The sequence below is a fragment of the Suncus etruscus genome, chromosome 10, assembly GCF_024139225.1.
Source record: "Suncus etruscus isolate mSunEtr1 chromosome 10, mSunEtr1.pri.cur, whole genome shotgun sequence".
Classification (NCBI taxonomy): domain Eukaryota; kingdom Metazoa; phylum Chordata; class Mammalia; order Eulipotyphla; family Soricidae; genus Suncus; species Suncus etruscus.
The window spans coordinates 73054871-73060870 of record NC_064857.1 but is presented as its reverse complement, the minus strand read 5'-3'; the positions used below and the strand labels follow the sequence as shown (position 1 = coordinate 73060870).

At 48.4% G+C, this 6000-nt stretch overlaps 1 protein-coding gene across 2 annotated transcripts in view; it reads left to right on the top strand.

Annotated features, from left to right (window-relative positions):
- Window positions 1-1758: 1758 nt before the first annotated feature.
- WDR7 (WD repeat domain 7) overlaps window positions 1759-6000 on the top strand; it is a 383220-nt gene continuing 378978 nt past the window's right edge. For both annotated transcript variants that reach the window (XM_049782166.1, XM_049782164.1), the window contains exon 1: window positions 1759-1968. The gene's annotated coding sequence lies outside the window, so the exon portion shown is untranslated. The remainder of the gene's footprint in view (window positions 1969-6000) is intronic.

Genomic DNA, 6000 nt, shown 5'->3' with positions numbered 1-6000 from the left:
GAAAAGGGGTGGTGTGGGGAGCTCTTGTTGTGCGTGCTGTCGAGGTTAATTGTATCCTCATCACCCCATAAGGTGTCCCTTCCCTCCCCAACACCTCCAGGGGTTACTCCAGTGTTCAGAACTAGAAGTAGCTCTGAGCACTGTTGAGTGTGTGGAACCTAATCTATCTCCCCTCAAAGAAACTGAGAGTCTTAACAAAAAAAGAGAAAGAAACAGATTCTTTTTTTTTTTTTTTTTTTGAAGCCAGTCAAATTGAGCAGTGGGAGGGTTATATACCAACTTTTGTGATACTAAAGTTAATAAGTTCTGATAAACCACTGCCATCGGACCAGTCAAGAAAGAGTCTTAAAAAGCAGGGATGAGGTTCTGCTAGCAGAGTGCGCACCTTGCAAGCGTGAAACCCCGGCAAAAACAGCTAGTCCTTTTCTCCCAAACCAAAAGGCTCAGACCCACTTCCAAAACTAATCAAGAACTCAGTTTTTGGGCCAGAGCTGTGGCGCAGCAGTAGGGCTTTTGCCTTGCATGTAGTTGACCCACGATGGATGTAGTATTTTGGGTTCCATCCCCGGCGTCCCATAGGTCCCCTGAGCCAGTAGCGATTTCTAAGCGTAGAGCCAAAAACAAACAAAAACACCCCTCAGTTTTTAACAAGCTCCTCTGTTGATTTATAAACACTAATCTATTGAGAAATGCAATAGAATCGACTTCCATTAGGAAGAGTATAAAAGGAAAGCCCAACTCCTGGAATGTTTTTTTTTTCCCACTCTTTTAAAGAGTACACATCATTGGCCATTTAGCTTGACACCAGTTCTCTTCCTCCTTCCTTCCTTCCTTCCTTCCTTCCTTCCTTCCTTCCTTCCTTCCTTCCTTCCTTCCTTCCTTCCTCCTTCCTTCCTTCCTTCCTTCCTTCCTTCCTTCCTTCCTCCCTCCCTCCCTCCCTCCCTCCCTCCCTCCCTCCCTCCCTCCCTCCCTCCCTCCTTCCTTCCTTCCTTCCTTCCTTCCTTCCTTCCTTCCTTCCTTCCTTCCTTCCTTCCTTCCTTCCTTCCATTTGACTCGTTTTGGAAGGAAGACAAATAGGGTCAACAGTGACATCTCGGGCTCCTTTCTTGCCCTAAGCGTCCAAGAAAGAGGTCATTGTTCCTAGTGTGCATATGGTTTAACCTAGGAAGACAAGTTGTCCTAAGCTCCAGGTAGCCCTGCTGGGCAACAAGAGGCTGTGCAGGCGGATGACAAGCCTGTCAGCAGATGTCACGCTCCACCGCATGCCCGAGCCATGGTGTGATCCTTCTCACGCCCAGACTGGGATGTTGCACAAGGTCCGACTTCCCCAAAAAGGAGCTGTAGAGTTCCTCCTCTGTCTGGCCCATGTCTGGTTCAGGGGATCAGAGGTCCAAAATAACATAACCCAATTTGAGCAACCCAATTCAGATCTAACGTTTTCCAGGCAACTGGATCCAGTCGTGTAGGTAGGCAGCAAAGCAAACTTGCAACCTCCTGGCCACAGGGGGTGGGGGTGGGGGACATGCAGGCTGGGCCATTCATTTCATCAACATTCTTCCATCGAGTTCGAGAGCCAGGAAGTTAGAAAAATGCTTCCCACAACTAAGATGGCGGCCACGGCCTCGTTGCCCACAGTCGCCCTGGCTCCGCCTTCCGGTCTCCATGGTGACGCAGCCCGCTGCGTATGGAAATGAGCTGCTTCCCGCCCCCTCCTTTTTTGCGACAGTTGCCGCGAAAGTCACGACAGTTGAGGCAGGTGTCAGCTGATTTACTGCAGCGGCGGCGGCGGCGGCGGCTCCTTGCAGCCGGGGAGGGGAGCTGGCAGGTCGGACTCGGAGCCGCCCACCCCAATACATCCCCCGACCCCCCGAATCTGACTTCGCCTGGTCCTCCTCAAGGCCGGGCACCCCCCGGGGTGAGCTGACAGGCAAGTTCGCCGCAGGACATGGAGCTGTGACAGACAGGCAGGTCAGGGCTGTGGAGCTTCTCCCCCGGGGAAATGCCGCGAGGGGAGTCAGAGGTCGGGGTCAAGGGTGGGAGGTCAAAGGTCACAGCACATTCCTGGACTGCTAGGCCCAGATGTCAAGGGCGCGCTGGGCTGGGTGTTTGCTGCTTTTGTAAAGGGGTACACCTGCTGGTTCAGGCCCGCAGCCAGGAGCTTGGGTCCTGCCTTGGGGGGGTCTCTGGGGACTCCCTGCCTAGGTGGCTGACATTTGGGCTTGACTCCGGCCTTGATCTCGAGATGGCTCCGCCTTGCACCCAGGTGACAAGACAGTCTGAATGGGTTGAGGGTGGGTGGCTGTTGACATCGCTGTCTGCTTCTTTGGAGGGGAGACACGTGAGTTCTTCTTGCTCCTTTTCTCTTTGACCCCTTTGCCAACCGTACAGTTTTATCTCGGCCCCTGTCATTGGATGTCACCTTTCACTTCTCACGCCTTTCTTTGACTCAGAAGTGGGGGTGTGTGTGGGGTGTCCGACTCTAGCTCACTTCCCAAAGCAAGGTGGGGGGGGCTCCCCGAATTCTAAAGCTTGATGCTTGGGGCCATCACAGTGCTGTCTCGGATTCTACACCGGCCTCAGGCGTTTCCACTGTGTCTCCAATCTATCCTGGGCAGAATTTGTTTGTTGCTGTTTGAAACTATGGCTGCTTTCACTTGTGTCCAGACAGGCTGTTTTTTTGATCGTGCAGATTTTAGAAATTTAGAGTTTAGGTTGTAAGTTTTGGAGGAAAGCTTCCTTTCACTGTAATATGTGCCCCAAGCGGGGGAGGAGAGAAAAAAAAGATAAGCTATGACTTTTCACATGTTGGTTTAAGGAGTTTATAGACAAAAGGGCAAAAATAGCTGCTGTATAAAAATTGGTTGTGTGTGTATGTGTGTTTGTGTGTGTTTTCAGGGGTTACTCCTGACTTTGCATTTAAGAATCACAGCTGCAGGGCTCAGAGTATTATATGGGGTGCCAAGGATTGAACCTAGTTTGGCTGTGTGCAAGGCAAGCTTAGTTTGCCTGTACTAACTGTACTCTCTCTCTCTCTCTCTCACTGGCCCTGAGAAATTGGTTGTGATTTTGAAAATTTGTATATATATTAGGAGCTTACGGGCTCCTTCAGGCTTTGTGATGGTGGGTCACTCCTGCAGTTTTTTTTTTTTTTTGGGGGGGGGGCCACACCTGGTAATGCTCAGGGGTTACTCCTGGCTATGCGCTCAGAAGTTGCTCCTGGCTTGGGGGACCATATGGGACACCGGGGGATCGAACCGCGGTCCGTCAAGGCTAGCGCAGGGAAGGCAGGCATCTTACCTTTAGCGCCACCGCCCGGCCCCACTCCTGCAGTTTTGAAGACACCATGTGGTATCAGCCCAAACCTGGCCTCCTGGATAGAAGACTGTGCCTGGTGGAGGAGATCAAAGCTCTGGCTGCAGACAGAATTGGTAACAGTATGAAGGCCCCTCTGTGGCAGCTCCCATGCCTCTGTGTGAGATTCTGTCCACCCCCAGCACAACACACAATAAAACCAAATGCTAGGGGGCTGGAGAGATAGTACAGTGGGAAAGGGGCTTTCCTTGTTCATGATCTCTCTGAATTTGATCCCTGAGCTTGTCAGGAGTGAGGCCTGAGCACAGTTGGGTGCAACCCCAAAGCAAAGTAAAAAAAAAAAAAAAAGCCCTTTCCCCAGTCTAAGCCAAAACAAAATATTTAGACACTGACAATAGAATTACAGTTATCTAAAGATAGGGAGGGGAAAGGAAGGATACTATCAACTATCAACTTTAAATTTGACCTTCTCAAATGTCTTCCACTTATTTTTCTTTGGAGAAATTTTTATGGGAGCACAGGTATAAAAATAGATATACAACTCAGACATTTACTGATAATAAATCATAGAGACATTTATTTTGAAAATAAAAAACTTTTTTGGGGGGGGGCACAGGTGCTCAGGGGTTACTCTTTGCTCTGTGCTCAGAAATTGCTCTTGGCAGGCTCTGGGAACCATATGGAATGCCGGGCATCAAACCCGGGTCCCTTGGGTTGGCCATATGCAAGGCAAATGTCCTACCGCTGTGCTTCCCTACGGCCATTTGAAAATAATTTTTAAAAAGTTTTGAGACCCTTCCCCCCATATCCCACAGTTTAACAACTGGGCTTTAGGGCTAGAGATAATACAGTGGGTAGGTGCTCCTTGCATGTGGCAAATACTGGTTCAATCCCCAGCATCCCATATGGTCCCCTGAACCCACCAGCAGTGATTCCTGAGCACTGCCTGGTGTGGCCCCAAACCCCTACACCCCAAAAAGAAGTTGGAACAGTGGTATCATACCAAGTACTATCATAGGTAGGTAGAGAGCTATCATACCAAGAATAGTATTTTATATGTTTTATGACATATACACATGGTCACTTCTCACTCTCTTTTTTTGTTTATATTTTTGGGGCCACATCTGGTTACAGGGCTTACTCTTAGCTCTGTGTTCAGGGATCACCATTTGCAATGTTGAGGTTTGAACCTGGGTCTGCCACGTGAAAGCACCCTACCCACTGTACTATTTCTCCAGTCTCCATTTTGTTTTAAAAATCTGTTTGTGTTACTTATTTTATTTTATTTTTTTTTGGTTTTTGGGCCATGCCCGGTAACGCTCAGGGGTTACTCCTGGCTATGCGCTCAGAAGTTGCTCCTGGCTTGGGGGACCATATGGGACACCGGGGGATCGAACCACAGTCCGTCCAAGGCTAGGGCAGGCAAGGCAGGCGCACCCTACCTTTAGCGCCACCGCCCGGCCCCTGTTTGTGTTACTTTTAAGTGCTGTATACTCTCTCAGAATGTACTTCTACTGTAGTTAATCAACCTGTTACTCTTTGATTTACAGGTACTCAGATAACCCAACCCATATTTTTCAAACACTGTAAGCCAAACTGTGATAAACAGTACTTTTAGACCTCTGCCTTGCTTTTCTTCTTTTTTTTTAATCCTACACAGTGCTCTGAGGTTGCTCCTGGTGGTGCTGGGAGACTAGGCGTGTAAGGGAGTGAAACTGAGCCTCCCATCTTATTCAGCCTTTCAGCACTCTTCCTGGTCCCTGTGTTGCTTTGTTTTGCCAGAGATGAGATTTCCTTATCAGAGCAATCTGCAGTGGTACCAGGGCATGTCATGAAAGTATCTCTGTCCTATATTCCCATCAATGCTAAGTGTTTCAGTGCTCAAAGTTTTCCAGTTATATTCCAGGAAAATTCTCATTAAAATGAGCTACTGCGGGGCCAGAGAGCACAGCAGCGTTTGCCTTGCAAGCAGCCGATCCAGGACCTAAGGTGGTTGGTTCGAATCCCGGTGTCCCATATGGTCCCCCGTGCCTGCCAGGAGCTATTTCTGAGCAGACAGCCAGGAGTAACCCCTGAGCAACACCGGGTGTGGCCCAAAAACAAACAAACAAACAAACAAACAAAAATGAGCTACTGCTATCATTTATGTTTTATCTTTTCAAAAATTTTCCTCTTGTAAGATTGCCTGTTCATCCCTTTATGTAGGTCTCACTTTCTGAGTGTTCACTCATTTTCTTGTTTCGCAGAAATTCCCTGTATTTCCTGTATATGTCTCTTCTAAAAATTACAGACATATTTGATCTTGTTATTTGTCTCAAGCTCCTTCCCTTCCCTTTCCTTCCCTTCTCTTTTCTTCACTGCCCTTCTTTTCCCATTTTTTCCCCCATATTTTTTGGGAAATCCAGTCACATCCAGTGATACTCAGGGCTGACTCTCGCTCTACTTAGAAAACATCCCTGATGGTGCTTAGAGGACTATATGCAGTGCTAGGACTGAAATCAGGGTTAGCTGCATATGAGGCAAGTGCCTTAACTTCTGTTCTATCTCTCCAGTCCCTGCCTATAGCCTTTTTTCTTTTTTTGTTTTATTGTTTTTTTGTTTTTTGATTTTTGGGCCACACCCGGTAACGCTCAGGGGTTCCTCCTGGCTATGTGCTCAGAAGTTGCTCCTGGCTTGGGGGACCATATG